The following is a 16,417-nucleotide window of genomic DNA, read 5'->3' as shown; positions in this document are numbered from 1 at the left end:
GGTCTGAGATCAGGTCAGCAAGGAAACGGCTTTGGGGACCCCTGCAAGCAACACGTGGGTTGCATTTGCCTTGGGTAGGTTGCATATCTCAGTGGGCAGCCCTGGCCGGAGGATTTAAAGCTGTCTGTGGAAATCATAGTCCTGCTGTAGAGGGTCAGCTATTATGTGAGCTTGTCTTTTCATTCAAACCAAACAAGTCCTTCCCTTTGAATGTCCTCCAGTATGTATTCAGTAACCCCGGCTGTCCACAATACGCTTTCTGCTTATAATTAAGGCCATAGGTCTCGATTTCCACTAGGATTCTCCCTCCAAAAGGGTTATTGTGTCGCCCTGGTACAACGTGTTCCGTTCTGGAGCTGGGGACTCCTGGAGGAATTACGTAACTCCCTGGAGCTACAGCCCCACACCCCCATCAGACCGGCCCATTCTCGCCGTCCTGAGTCTCTGTTCCTCGCTGAACTTCCTCTTTCTTTCAAGTTTCTAGTCCACAAAGATCCGGTATTTTCTCAAGGGCTCTTTCTGGAGTCCCTTTCTGGGTGCCTGTGGAGTGCTGTGCGTTAACACAGGGCCGTAATCCTCGTCAAATCAGCTTACTGGACTTGCGTGTCTCTCTGCAAATGAGGGGGGCGTGGTCTGTGAAATATAAAACCCAAGTTCAAATGTGTTGGCACTGGCTTGGCGCAAAAAACATTGTGTGAAACATCACAGGAAAAAAAGATTTGCCCACTGCAATTTGATTCCTGTACAGGCAAGTTGAGCCTGGCCTTTCCAGCGAATGTGCGCTCCGACTCGTCCCGGGAACATTCCGCTCCTTACGGGGTGCACGGTCCGGGGGGCTGTTTCATTCCCTCTCTTGGCTTCTTGCCATTTAACTTGATATTTTTATTGCATAATCACTTTCGAGTCCATATGATTTACTGCTAATCTGAACTGGAAACCCGTTCTTATTAATGGTGAATGATTGACGTAGATTAATATCGGTTAAATTTTGTGATGCTGTGGTTTTATGTCATAATGAAATCACTGGAAATTTTAGGAGGGGAACTTGGCCGCAGAGTTTGTCTCACGCTCGCCTCCTTCAAGGCGGGTTTGGATCTTTCAGAGTGCAGGGGCTACCCGCTGGGGGGCAGGCCACGGGCCAGGGGCACCCTCCACTGCCAGGAAAAAGAAACGGCTTTTCCCAAGACCTGCGACTGGGGGTTAAAACTCGAATGTCTGAGCATAGCAGGTGTGCATGGCAGGGCAGGACACCCTGCAGACTCTCCCTGACAGAGAGAAAGCCAGCAGCCAGCAGTCAGCCTCATCTCCTCACACCACACACACTGGTTTCACTCCAGTTTTACACCATACACATTGGCCTGACACTGGTCTCACACCAGGCACTTTGGTATCACACCACACATACCAGCGTCACACCACACCCATTGGTCTTACACTGGTCTCACACCACACATACCTGTCTCAGACCAGATTCATACCATGCACACACATCTCAGACTGGTTTTACATCAAACACAGGCCTGTCTTTAATGGCACCCTTTCTATGTCTGTGATCCCTGAAAATGAAAGTATGGCCTGGAAAGCCCCGGAACATTCCTACATGTATCGCAGTGCATCATTGCTGCAAAGTCTTGCATCAAAATAACATTTGAATCCACTGGAATCCAACCCCTGGAATGGAACTGCATGGTGTCCACGCCTCAGTGTGGCACGCGGCTCAGTGGGGGCACAGGAGCCGAGGGGGGGGTCGAATGCGAGCCGCAGATTGGTTGTTCTCGCCTGTGGGAGCTTCTTTGTGCATCTCTTGGTCCACACTCCTTCAAATTGCGGCAGTGAAGGAAAAGCTCTTATTACCCACAATGCTCTGGGGTGACCGTGTCACAGTGTAAACAGTGTCTGTTGCATTGCGTGGCTTAAAACACAACCATACGGTGTAACCATTTCTGCTTACCATGGTAAAAACGTGACTGAGACTCTCCCCCGGGGCCCTGATTTGGCCTTGAGTAAACTCTGACTATTCATGATCTCCAAGCACCACAGAGTGACAGTTGCAGCAGTCGTTTCCGGACCACTGTACATGGCGCGGTCGCCAGGGAACCAGTCAGCATCCGCTGCAGCCTCCCGCCAACCTTGGCGATCATGCGAAAAGCGGGAAGAAAAGCTGGCTTTGCCGACGGGGGGGGCGAGCTGAGCGGGAAGGATCCCCAGGCCCCGGCATGCATCAGGGGCGACGGGCGGGTCAATCCGGGCTGGCTGGCCGGAAAAGCCGGAAGAGCTGGAAGCCGTGCGGCAGGCCTGGGAATCGGGGAGCCTGACAGCCCAGACCCCGGAGCTGAGGGAGGAGCCAGAGGATGGGGATGGGGGGCGGGGCTTCAGGGGCTGGTTTGCTCCAGATCCTGCCAGTCTTGGTTTTTGTTTTTTAGCTTTACATCGTGTCTTTGGGTGTTTGTTCCTTAGCCTGGTGTGTGTCTGTCTTTATGCCGAGTTCCCATTCCGCTCTCGGCTTAAGGGCGCGGTGTCGGGTGGCACTGATTTGCTCGGATAGATTCGGTCTGGCGGCAGTGAAGCTGGGCCCCCTTCAGACTCTGAGGAGCAGATCCCCCTCCCCAGCTCTCAGCACTGCGGAGAAGCCGCGGAGGACAGCCGGACCAAAGGATGCTTTTTAACAGGGAAAGTGAAAGTGGCGATTGCAGTGCAGACCTCGCCCGGCACTGGCACTGCCAGGATCACCTCTCTCCTTCGCTGACAAGTTCATGCATCTCCCGTAATTAGGCCCCTGGACCTTCTACCAAACGGGGGGAGCAGGCCGGGGAATGACTCCTGTGAAGTGTACCGCGCTGCCGGAGGGCTCTGTTTCGTGGAGCAGGCGGTATGTTCTCTCAGCCTGCCGGAGTAAGCTGATGGGAGTCTGTGATCTGCATCCTGAGTGGCTCAGGGAGGGATCTCTCCTTATATAATTGGCTCGCTCTCACTCTCTCTCCCCCTCCCTTTGTTCAGAAGCCCCCGCTTCCCTCCCCTTTCACGCTCATTTTTAATCTGGGTCTCTGTAAGGAGGACACAGTGTTCAGACAGCGGCTCGAGCTGTCCTTGTGTCGAAGCTGTACTATCCTGATTCCCCCCCCCCCACCCTCGCCATCAGGGCCCTCAGTGTGAGAACCTTGGTGTGGTGGTGGCGTGGGGGATGTGTGGGGGGGGGGGTCATGGATTTGCTCGCCTGAACTAACAATGTGAACCACATTAAAACTGGTACATCTTCCTCGCTCACGGTCTGTGCGGCTCTTGGAGATACAGACCAGCCCACTATGGTCTCATCTGACCCCCCCCCCCCCCCCCCCTCTCCTCCATACAGATCCCTGGCCACCAAACCCTGCTTGATATTTCCTGGCTGATATTCACCCACATTCACCATATATCAGATGCACAATTAGCCACAGTCTCTTTCCAGCGCAATGTAACACTAGGAAGCCATTGTGGGCGGGGCTCCTGTGTGCTTCAGTCACCTCTTATTGGTCAGTCTGGTGACCCCGCCCACCATGCTGGGTTAAATCTTCCCTGTTCCTGTAACAGGCTGATTTTGGACACATTGCAGGTATTAACAGCCATGCCTGGAATACAGGGGTAGCACACATTAGCTATTAAAAAGCCACAAATGTTGTGTTATGTTCATGGCTTAGTTCTTATATGGAAAAAGAATAATTAAACAACATATGTTACGTATATGACTCTGCAGCTTTGGGCTTTATAACAAAGTCTAACCACTTGTGTTTTTTTTTTAATGTTTACTCCATTCATCCATGTGTAATGAAATGCGGCTTGATGAGTCAGGGCTACGTGAGCTGGAGGCCAGGGGACACCCCCGGGCTGGGTGCCAGGGCAGTGCGACACGGACAGGGGGCCGAACGCTACACAGAGTTGTGAAAGCGGAGCCCAGGGGTTTGGGCCGGGAATCGGCTCCGTCCTCCACACGGCTCTGTGCTTCCTGTTAGCTGTCAGTCCAGCTGGGCAGCACTGTGCCCCATCTCCCTACAAGTACTGGGCTGCTGCCCCTTTGCTGCTGCTCTGGCGATGTCACATGGGGGGGGGGGGGGGTCAGCTGCCAACCTAAGGAAGAGGGGGACGACCTCCCCCCATGCACATCAAAGGCCGCATTGACCCATGTGGACGGCGTCATCCTGCTGTTGACACTGGATACACTGCCGATGATGCCCAACCCCCCCCCCCCCCCCCCCCGCATGTGTCTTGTGATTTTCGAGGGTGATGTCGTCCTCCCTCCACAGCTAACACGACGTTCCAGAACACTCTGCTCACCTGGTACCATGGTGCCACTCTGCTTATTTAGCAGAAGAGCCCATTTCGAGGTTTTCCATCCATCCATTCATCCATCCATCCATCCATCCATCATCTATCTGTATATCCATCTGTCCATCCGTCCGTCCGTCCATCCAACCATCTATCTATATCCATCTGTCCATCCGTCCGTCCATCCATCCATCCATCCAACCATCTATCTATATCCATCCATCCATCCATCCATCCATCCATCCATCCATCCATCCATCCATCCAACCATCTAACCGCTTATCCCGGTCATGGTTGAAACAAACCTACTTTTGCTCTCCTTCATGCCATGAAATAGATGCTGTTGCTGGTCTCCTGTCATGTGATCACCCTGTTTCGCCATAATCAGCCCCCCCCCCCCCCCCCCCCCAAATGCCACCACTGCCCTCTGGGCTTGTGAGTGCAGGCTGTGGCCTCATCCGTGCTCAGGGCTTGTTCTGATGTTCTGGTTCTGTTTGCCCATGTTGGACCTACTTCCCCGCCTGGAGCCAGGCCCCGGCCCGGGGGGGCGTGGTTTTGGACGGAGTCCACAGTCCACCCACCTGACTGTGTAATGCAGGGTGGCCCGGTTCTGGTCCCGGTGACCCATCCTGCTCAAACGCGCCTTATTCAGCTCTCCAGCTAATTTCCAGGTAAACTGCAGACACCTGTTCCCAACCATCAACCAGCAAAACGTGACTCGTGTCAGAGGTACAGGCTAATTACCTGTGGGGGGCGCTGGGGGCGCTGTGACAAAGGGGCACTGGGTGGACGGGAAGGTGAGCACTGTAGGAACTGGGACACGGGGGAGAGCCGTCCGAGACCAGGGACCAAGGCCTGCTGTTCGGCAACAAAAGCTGACTGTCCGATCAAACCCTGGATGAGATCCAGGCTCCGATCGCTCTCGTCCTCTGAGGGCCTCGTGTTCATTTCCTTCCTCTGTGCCCAGGGAGGTCGACGCTATATTCGGTTCGGTTACACCGAGACTTTGCGTTCTCGCATTAATAGAGCGGGAGTGTTTCTGTGCCGCTTTTGCATTAAGATGCTGTCCTGGCCAGAGTCACAAAGAGGATGGGAGTAACGTGACAGAAAGGTTAAATTCTGTCACATTCGAGTGCGACTGGCCTGACAGCAAGAGTAACAGTGTGACGGTACAGGCCCCACCCTGCAGCACGTCACCAGCATCAGGCGCGGCCGACTTCAAGGGCCGCTTTGGCAGGCGAGGTACTGCCTCACCCCCTATGCCTGACAGACGTCCTCCTTGGTCTTTTCTGTTGAAACGGAGTAAAATTCATAAACTCGCCCATCTGCACCCTGTATTCTCAGCGTTTCATCTGTAACTGAAATGAGGTGCTTTTCTCATAGATAAATACTCATTTAAATACATTATGCATCGTAAAGTAAAGCAGTTGCGCGGCGACTCTGAGTAACAATACCGTCAGTTAATGGAATTGGTGCTGTAATCAGACTGCTGACTTCACCTCATTATTGCTTGTCATGCATGCAGTTTGCTGTTACTGAGAGTTACTGTCACGGGCAGGCAGACACAGGTCACATCCGTCGCCCTTAAATCGGCCTGAAAGGCTGGCATGTTTACATTACATGATTAGGTCGCTGTCACGCTGAATCCTATATTTACTCTGTTTACCTTCTTCTGCTTTGTGTCCAACTCGAATATCTTGCATCTTTGGATTGTGGCAACATGGTTTTGGACTAACTACGGTAAGTCCTGTCTCTCGTCGTTGTGATATTTTATTCCTTCTCAGAAACACCATGATGTATGCCATTCCTCACATCGCAAAAGGTGAGTCAGATCACATTGCTTGTGGAGTAAGCCAGACGCTCAGCGCTGAACTGAGTCGTCGCTCTGTGACCTTTGACCCTCCCATACTCCAGGCCACACGGCTGTCCGTTCTGGTGCCTGTCCAGAAGGTGCTTGGGCCTGTGTTCTGATACCTGCTGAATTATTGTTGAATTACGTGTTAAATGAATGGTGAATTACGTGTGCAGAGATAATGACATAAGGTGAGACGTGTTTGCAACATTCTACTACATTTGAGCAGAAGTTTGAGAGCTGTAATGAGGAGGAGAAAATCAATGTAACACTGGCAGTGGGTAATTATTACAACACTCACAGCTGTCAAAAAATGCATTTAGAATATTGAGAAACAAGTCAGCTGACATCTAAATAATCTGCATGATTTCAGTTCACCACAGACCTCAGACTTCCACAAAAACAAGATGAGCAGAGGAGACCAAGAGGCAGCATTTATTTTTCCATCCTTTTCTCTGATTTGAAAAGGCTCACCTCCTGCGAGCATGTGATCCGAATGGAAACGCTGCCGGCGGCTTTAAGCAGAACCTGCCCACCTTCTTCAAGGCATCAAGACAGAATTCTCTCCTGCACACACTAATACTCTGCGACAGTAAAACCTCTCGACAGTAAATCTCTCTGCACCTCAAATTCACAGGCTTCAGAATCCAAATGAACAAGACAAGGTGCTTTAATGCGGTTCACCTATTAATAAATCACAGTGTAAAGTTTTTAAAATCTTTGTGTATGAACTATATAAAGCACATCTGGACTGCTGTTATATTTAGCATAGAATGCATGGCATCTTGTGTTTTTAAAATGCCTGTATAATTAGATATTTTGAAATCATTCTGAGTGAATTGGTAATATGTTAATCTGTATACGCTGATCCAATCTATAATACGATCTTTTTATCATATGATTATTGTTCATTAAACCGCCGCAGATTTATAGTGGGCTGCACTGACAGCCTGGCGTGACATTTATCTTTCCTTATTTGTTTATATCAAGTTTGTTTTAGTTGTGCGTTCAATCATTTTGTCACAATAAGCATGTGGTGTTCTCTCTCTTTGGAAAATAGTTATGCATTCTTTGAAACCATATAAATTACGGCAGACAACTAAACATATGGTTATTCCGATCCGGCCTCCAGTAGAGCTGAACGTTTGTCCGATACCGTTAAAATCTCAAACTTGCGAACAGTTGAAACTCGAGTTTCCCGGGGAGGGGTACTGCTATACGGTTATGTGCGGTCGTGGAATTCTGGCTCTTTAGGTAACTTTGGGCAGGAATATATTCTTTGTAACTAAGGCTCCACTGAAATAAGAACGTGAGGAGATGAAATGGAGAAAAAAGACGCATGATGGATTCAATGGCTTTGGAAAACTCCACCAAAAAAAAAACGCAGGCTTCAGACTCGCAGCAGCAGTCGGAGCACGGAGCTTTTTCGAGCTGTGACAGCTCTGTGTCATCTGCAGGAAAGGGAGAGCCGTCTGGGGGCAGGCCGTGCGCTGTGCCCTCGGGGGGCCATCCCTGCTGGGCCAGATCCCAGATGTTTTCCCTGAGCCTATTCCTGTATCAAATTTGTGGATCTTGGCAAAAATTGGTCAGAATTATTAATTATATATGTCAACTTCATCCTTGTTCTTGACACCTATCTGACTTTCCTTTAATGTTTATTTGCATCTAAGCTCTGTTCAGTAAAAAAAAAAGGGGGGGGGGGTAACCATGTACTTTCCCCAGGACAGCTGTGTAGGCGTCTGGCTTCTTTAGGAAATCTAATGAGGAGATGCAGTTTCTTTCTGATTGTGACCCAAGATCTAAAGTTTTCTTAGCTACAGTGCACATGAATTTACCTAGAGCAGCATTTCTCAATCCGGTCCTTGGAGACCCCAGACGGTCCAGGTTTTTGCTCCCTCCCAGCTCCCTGCCAGACAGTTCACATTTTTGCTGCCTCTCAGCTCCCAAGCTGGAACTAGGAATGAGTAAAAATGGGGACCGTTTGAGGGTCCCTGAGAAACACCGATCTAAAGAATGATAGGTGTGTGGCCCAGCAGGTTCGTGCTGTGGGTTCGAGTCCCACTCCTGGTTCCGTAAGATGCCTGACCTTCGGGGTCGGTGTGTGGCTCAGCAGGTTCTGTCTGTGATCAGATGGTTACTGGTTCGGATTTCGAGGCCAACAGTGCTGTTGGGTCCCTGAGCCGGGCCCTTAGCCCCAATTGCTCCCGGGGTGCTGGACACGGGCCAACCTGGTGCTGTCACCCCCAAGCATGCTGCCGTCTGCATGTGTGTCGCACCCAGACGAAGGCGAGGTTGCAATTCAGGCAATTTCCCTCGTGTGGATGAATGAAGTGTCACTATTCTATTCTGTCCTGTTCTGTTTTGTTCTATTCTGTTCTGTTCTATTTAAAAAAAAAAAACAAACAAACATGTTTTAATGCCTCTGAATTGCTCCTTGTGTGAGTCTGTCCTGCGAGGAACCGGGATCCCGTCCAGAGAGTCCCTGTGTTTCCCGCGACAGTGACAATGAAAAACAGAACACTTAGTAAACATTCAGAAATTGGCGCCGGTTGCGGATTGTGCATCCAGGCACCTCGGCTTGCTGTATGTTTCCGCCTTTGGCACTCGGGGCCGGCTGTTCCTGGGAATCTTCCTGCTCATGTAACTGCGTGTCCAGCCGCTGCTCACTGTGTCGCTGGTTGTAATTAGCAACATGAGAGTAACTGCGAGAGCTACAGAGCTGGAGAGGCCTCTGTACTCACTGTTCTTAGCTTCTTGGTGTGTTAAATATAACAGGCATCATTTTATGGTACTGGCTCCATGGATACAGGCTCGAGTCGCCCCCGGTGACCCAAAGCAGCAAGAGGATGGATGTATGGGTTGATTGGCAGGTGCGTGGAGTGATGTTTCATTTGACATTTGCACAGGTACATTAGAATGCTTCTCTTTTCCATATCTGACACAGATCAGACATTTACCCGGGGCCCCTGCAGCATTTCGGGAGCTTAAGGGCCTCACTGAAGGGCCCCAAGGAGATGTGACCATTCTGCTGAAGCCAGGGCTCAGATGGCCGAGCTTTTGTTCTCAGACACAGAGGGTCTAACCTGCGCAAGTTCACACGGCCAAGAGACGCTTGTATTATCCAGAAATTACAATGAAAAAGGAAAGTGATACCACATACCTGCTTTAAAATATGCTGCAAAACAAGGATGGTCCTCAATGTACGACAGTTAAGTCCATTTATATCTTGTTTTTTTTGCATTAAAATGCTGGCAGTTCCACTCCTCTATCACCAGGGGTCAGAGAATGGGTGCAGACAGAGCTTAGATAAGCCAGGCCAAGCTTAGATAGGCCAGGCTGAGCTTAGCCAGGTTGAGCTTAGATAAGCCAAGGTTAGCCAGGCAGAGCTCAGAAAGCACAGAGATACATGTTAGCAGTCAAGAATCGACAGACAGTAAGACATCTATGTATATTTACACACATGTCTTTATTTACAGACGCATGCACACAGGACCTTATTTTAAAGTCAAACAGCTCAGTTAGATCAGCCTGTACCAGCTGGGTGTTATTAGTTGAGCCACTATAGGCACAGAGATGGGAGTCAGTTGCCTTGGAAAAGCCGATCAACCAGTTCTGGTGCCGTGCCCGTGCCAGCTCACCAGCTCCTACTGGGGGCGAGAACACAACAAGATGTGGAGGCTGTACAACACAGTACTCTGATTCAGCGAGGAGCCCTGTGGTTCCCGTCAGGGACAAACGTAAGAGGCAGGTGTGTCTTTCCCAGGCTTATAAATTGACGAGCTGCTCATATGAAACTTCTGAACGGTGAAAGAAATGGATGCTGGATGTACACAGTATTTCCTAAGAACTTTGTGACCTTTTGTGACCTTGTCCAAATCTTATTGGGGACAATGTGACTTGGCCCATCTCTGGCACTTAACCATCTCTCTATTTGACTCTCCCTGCCGGCCCCTGGAGGATGGGCTCCCCCTTTGAGTCTGGTCCCTCTCAAGATTTCTTCCTTCTAGGGAGTTTTTCCTTGCCACTGTCGCCTATGGTTTACTCACTGGGGGCTTTGGGTGAGGATACTGTAAAGCGCTTTGAGACAATGTAATGTTGTGATAATGCGCTATATAAAAATAAATTTGTTTGTTGTTGTTGTTAAGGAGAGTATCGACAAAAAGTGGTGGATATAGGAACCAAAACAGACCTGTAATAGGAAGCTCATATTATTATGTAACAAACCAAATTTATAATGCACTCTCAGTATAATGCACAGTCAGTCCTCCTTATGTACTGGTCTCTGTTGCTGTCCTGGTGCATTCTGGGAATACTGGAACAACTGTTGGCTGCGGATCTTAGGAGTGTCGCAAGAATATATTTCTCCAGCAGATAGCTCACCCATCTCCACCCAAGAAGAGTGACGCTCTCTGTCACACACCCCCGGTTCACCAAACAATACTCATACCGTGTTAAGAGATGTAAACAGAGTACTGTGACTTTGCACTTGCGTCATGCCTGTTTCAGGTTTCGCTTAGCCAGATTATTTCGGCTGGAGTGAGGACTGACTTTAGCAGTGCCTTTTGTAGCTCTGCACCCCAGTGGCCTCTCCCCTGCCCTTCGTGCCTCCTGTAGGGTTTGGCAGTAACGCACAACCTTGCTCAGCTGTTTTGAAGTAAATAAATGATTCTCCTGTGTTGCCCCAGTGAGAAGTATTATGTCTGAATACAATGTAAGCCACCTATCCTTCCAAGGTGAAGGCCTTGTCTTTCCAGACATCTTCAGGAAAGGTCAGCAGACTAGAAACAATTTGCATGCCGGTCGAGGTTGAGGCACGCAACGAAAATACGCAAACCGGCGCCGTCACATTCAGTTCACTCTCTAGCCCACATCTGGTACAAAGTCGGCCATTGTGTCCCTAGGTCCCATTATCGCTGCTTTCCGTCATCGCTGTATGGGAACAAGCGTGCTCTTGTCCTGTCTGTTTTATGACCAGCTTTAGATGCATTATTCTGTCTTTTTTTTCTCTTGAGTTATTGTTCTTAAGGAGTCCTGACGATGCTGCAATATAATCGCTCATTAAATGAAAACACAATTTCACCAAGGGTGAATGAGTCAGTTGACGGCAATAAAAGTATGACATCTGGCTTTAGGAGGACGTCAGCTGAGATTTCATGTAGAAGCTCACCTGGGGAAGTCAAAAGTCCAGTGGTTAACGGTGGCAGTAAAGTTTGTAAGATGGGTATAGGAAGCGCAGCTGTCAATTAGCACTGAAATGAAGACGTCCGACCTTAGCCTACGGCACCGTTGAGAGGGTCAGGACCCCCAGCCAGTCCGTGGAAGCTCTCTGATCCCACATTCCTACACTGGACATGAACTCTGAGGTTCTTCTCATTGGTGTGTTTGCGTCACATGGATCACATGACTCCGTATGTCTACAAATTCCCTTTTGTGCATGTGGCATCTCATCCAAAGAGGTCCTGCCCTGGATTGGCTGGGATGGAAAACGGAGAAATGAAAGAACGTGCGGCTTTTTGTCGACTTGCAGGAGTGTGTTTATTTTAACAGTGGCTGTTCCTAGCCTTCACAAGTACAACTACTATGGACACACAGGTGAGACGTGACTGGTGCTTGATATTTCATATCAAGGGAAACCAGTATGCTTTGCATTAAAGACAAAGTCAAATTTAGTATTTTTGTCATAATAATTTTATGTATTTTATTCAAGTCGCAGTTTTCCCCGCCACAATTTACTCAGCTTCCTGGAAGTCAGTTTGACTCATCGTTCATGTGAGCTTTTACCCCACATAAATCATCTTTGCCCGTGTCCCCTGAAGGAGTGATTTCCAGGCATGCACCTCTGCCAGCGTGATCCTTACTCAGCACCTATTTCTTACTCTCGTTAACTGTTAACATGACTGCCCTGCTTGGTAGCTGCTGTTATCGTGAATTTGACAGTGTTCAAAGGTTGCGCCTCACATTTTTTTGTGAGTTTGTTGCGTGTGCATATGACCAGCACAGGATTGTCCTTCTCTCGTGGTTGTCAAAGCTAACCGCTCACTGGTTTGATGGCCTTGGTTACCGATGCCATTTGGAAAGATGGTCAGCTTGTGTCTGTACAGTCATACTTGCTGACTCAATGGGAGGAGCTGCTGCCTCACACCTCCATGCATTCAGGCCTGAGCCGTTTCCTCACCCCTCTGCCATCCCCCGTCCTGAGTTCCTTTGCTTGGAATGTTCAGCTGCTCAGGCTAACCAGAGACTCCTGCTTTGGTGCCCAAATCCAGGCTCATTTGTTCTGCTTTTTAAACGTATCAATATGAATCCTTTTAGATTCAGAAACTGATAATTGCTTCGGATTTTTTTTCTGTGAAATCCGTTTAAAAATCACATGTCGTTCTAAGAGAAATGGCCTGCTGCCCACGGCCTGCATTACGGAGGAAGCTATAGTCCCCAACAGTCTGCGGTGATCCGTGAGGCCTGATGCCATTTCTCGTGATTCTGGCCTGTGATTGGCCCGATTCTCATTGCTGAAATTTGCATGATATGTTAAATATAAATAGTCACACGGCGGGTAGCTCTCTACGGTAGTGGGTTTGCAGGGCTGCAGGAGTGGCCATACTGAGATGGTCCAGGAAGATGCATGTCACAATAAACCCAGGGATATTTTTATTCAAGGGTATCCTACAGTTGAATAATTGATTGCAAAATAAAATTGACAAATGAGAACCTGTGCCCATTGACAGCTTACACTGTTAAAGAGTTATGTAATTCAAACAGAGTGCAGTTTATAAGGCCCTGCCTTGCAGAGACTTGGCACGAATGACTTCCATCGTTCCCGATGCCCCATTTACAGGGTATTTAACCTTTAAATGAACTGCGCACAAACGTAGGCAGCCAACCCTGACTCACTGGGGCTTTGCTGGACAATTCCCATGTAATATTCTCTGGGATGACCAGATAATCCATGTCGGGGGGGGGGTCCAAAAACAAGCTGAGGCTAAATGGAGTTACCAAACTGTCCATAGGTGTGCCTGTGTGTGTGAATGGTGTATGTTGCACCCCATCCTGGGTTGTTCCCTGTCTTGTGCCCCATCCTGGGTTGTTCTCTATCTTGCGCTCCATCCTGGGTTGTTCCCTGTCTTGCGCCCTATCCTGGGTTGTTCCCTGTCTTGCACCCTATCCTGGGTTGTTCCCTGTCTTGTGCCCCATCCTGGGTTGTTCCCTGTCTTGTGCCCCATCCTGGGTTGTTCCCTGTCTTGTGCCCCATCCTGGGTTGTTCCCTGTCTTGTGCCCCATCCTGGGTTGTTTCCTGCCTTGTGCCCCATCCTGGGTTGTTCCCTGTCTTGCGCCCCATCCTGGGTTGTTCCCTGTCTTGTGCCCCATCCTGGGTTGTTCCCTATCTTGCGCTCCATCCTGGGTTGTTCTCTATCTTGCGCTCCATCCTGGGTTGTTCCCTGTCTTGCGCCCCATCCTGGGTTGTCCCCTGTCTTGCGCCCCATCCTGGGTTGTCCCCTGTCTTGTGCCCATCCTGGGTTGTTTCCTGCTTTGTGCCTATGGCCTCTGGAATAGACTCCAAACATCTATGACATGCGGAAACATGGACATAGGATAGAAAAATATAGTTTAAAAGCTGAGAAGTTATGTGGCTCTTCTTGGGGTCTCTGGGCTTTTCTGCATAAGGCGTAAGGCGTTGTTACCTTCAGCCTGGCCCTGGGACTCTCTTAGTCAGTGCCACTGTAGGCCCATTGACCTTAACCCAGAGACACAGAGGGTGTGTCCTCCCAAAGACTGGGGTGCGTATCTGCAGTTTGATTTGCAACTTATTTTTGCTCATGACCTGTGACACCTGCAGTGCCAGGAGTTGTAATAGACAAGACACAATCCCGCCATTGTGCTTTTTGAGTAACTGTCTGCTTAGTGAAGCTTAGGGTGAGTCACAGTCCCTATTCTAGCATGTGGCGCATGTGAACTGGGGCAACCTGGTTCTGCGTAAATCCTTCCCAGGAATGCGTATTCTGAAGCCATTAATTACTGTTAATGTTCAGGCTCCTCCTGTGCGCTGGTAAGGAAGAATAGCAAAGGCTGATTCACTGCCGGAACTCTCAGCGGCAGACAGGCCGCTTTTAAACAAGTCTTTGGTTGTTATTCTTGTTAGACGTAAACCCACCCAAAATGTGATGCAGGCAGTGTGGTTGCGTGAATTTTCTTTTTTTCTTGAAGTCACCTGGTCCAGCACGGAACTCTCTACACTGTGAGACAAACACACGGTGATTCAGCAGAAAGCGGGCGTCCACCTTCCCTCCTCTGACCCACACTGGTAAAAGGCACAGTGTAAGTAATCGGTCCATAGTCATGCTGTGGAGAAACAATCTGGAAAATTCTGGTTCCAGAACTGGACCACTGGGTGATGGGCTGCCAGAGGGGCAATTCTCTACCTCCTGAATGCAGCCAGACTGTCAAATGCATCCTGTGATTTGCTTCTTTTTATCCGCAAAGATTTTTCAGCAAAAGTAACACGCGTTTCTCCATAAAACAACATTTTTTTTTGTTTCCACCCATGGATGTAGTAAGGGATTAATTTTGTTCTTTTTTTAAACATCTAGTCCAGAAAAAGGCTGCCTGGACGATTTGTCCTGCAAAATAAACGTTCGGCACCGACCTGCTTTGATGTGATAGAAGGCATTTTGTGTTTTTTTTCCTAATATAGCAAAGGTACCACACAATCGGGGTGTGAAAACACAATAGTCCTACATTGCAAAGTCCTAAAAAATATTGCAAGGGTCTAAATCATATCCCACTACCCAGGAATACGTGTCTGTCCACAGAAAACCCAGCACGCCAACTTCTATAAATATGTCACAAAGATCTGCTTAACTGGCCCAGCCTGGTGTATAGAAGGTTAAATACACCCACGTTCATGGCTACAATGGCCGCATCATGTAATCTCAGAATAATACTCACTATGAGATCCCCACACTGTGTGTTTTCAATTGAATGGACGCAGACGATTCGGTTAAAGTCGCCACTAATGAAGCCTGACTGTGGCACTCGTTTAACATGGAAAATTTATGTTTAAGATGTTCTCCATACAGATGGCTGGTGTGTGTGCTTAAGCGTCTGAGCTGAGAGGGTACCCCCAGGTGCATTGTGGGAGGAACAGTCTGCCGCTACTGTGACCCCGGGCATTGCGCCTTTCAGCCTGCCCCGTATGCGCAGGTCTTGTGAGGCTGGTTGCCTAGCAAACTGACTGAAGTAATGTGGCGCCTTAATGGAGAGACGGAACAGCCGGTCCCACCTGTAAGGTCTATCCTTATCTTGTTTATCGTGACTTGCTGCGTCACTCCCATTGTTGGGTAAGCCCCTGAATCACCCGACACCATCAGCTTGTTCAGCCTGCTGACTGGAAATAGCCCAAAAAAATGCACGTCATGCAATATATACTGGCATCATACACTGAATAGTTTCCATAAAATGTATACTCACATCTCTTTAATGGCAGGACAAACCTCAGCATGTTAAAGGTAGTTGCCAACCCCCCAGTAAAGACGCTGTTTACTCAAGGTTGTTTGTTCTGGGAAAAAGAGGCCTGCAGGATGCACTTCCTGTCCAACACAACCTCAAATGATGTCCGTGTGTGCCGACTTGTTCCTGTGGAAAGCAGGAGAAGGCTTTGCCTGCTAGTCATGGTGGTGTGACCCGGTGCTCTTACTCATGGCTTCATTCCGATCGTATTTCGGAAGAAAGGTCTTCCAGCCCATGGATGTGGGAAATGGCCCCAGGTTTATACAGGAATTTCGACGCTTCTTTCTTTAATTGACTTACATGGAAGAGTCCATCAATTCCTGCAGCAAATGCTGAAAATAGCAATTCTTTAAGCAAGCTCCAGAGGGCAGTAACCGCTGGACACTGAGACCTCAGTGCTCCATTCCCTCAGGAGTAACCGGCATGTGCTAAGTGTCCCGGTTCGTATTTGGTTCTCAGAAATTTGGGTAGTCATTATGAATATGAGCTCACCGGATCCGTTCTGAAAGGTCCTCCAGGGTGTCTTACCCTGAAACAGAACATTCCCCTGTAACCGCACTGAGTCCCCCCCCCCCCCCCCCCCACTTTTGCTTTTAGAGTAACTTCCACTTGGATTTCTTTTTTCGTTTGGGAATTGGTTCAAAGTTGTGCTGCAGTTGTATTTTATGTGTTCGTCATCGTGTGGGAGGACCCTCCTCCACCTTCCCGACTTTGTTTTATTAAAGCTTTTCTTTGACCTCACGGGTGAGATGGTAAAGTTAT

The 16,417-nt window shown here is 49.0% G+C and overlaps 1 long non-coding RNA gene across 1 annotated transcript; it reads right to left on the bottom strand.

Annotated features, from left to right (window-relative positions):
- Nucleotides 1-9,664: 9,664 nt before the first annotated feature.
- On the bottom strand, nt 9,665-15,949 carry LOC125717176 (uncharacterized). The gene is made up of 3 exons (XR_007384490.1): nt 15,617-15,949; nt 15,429-15,533; nt 9,665-9,798 (listed from the first exon to the last, which is right to left on the bottom strand). It is a non-coding gene; the product is annotated as an uncharacterized LOC125717176 (long non-coding RNA).
- Nucleotides 15,950-16,417: the final 468 nt, after the last annotated feature.

Source organism: Brienomyrus brachyistius, chromosome 21 (assembly GCF_023856365.1).
Source record: "Brienomyrus brachyistius isolate T26 chromosome 21, BBRACH_0.4, whole genome shotgun sequence".
NCBI lineage: Eukaryota > Metazoa > Chordata > Actinopteri > Osteoglossiformes > Mormyridae > Brienomyrus > Brienomyrus brachyistius.
The sequence above is the reverse complement of the archived record's forward strand: the minus strand, read 5'-3'. Positions and strand labels throughout refer to the sequence as shown.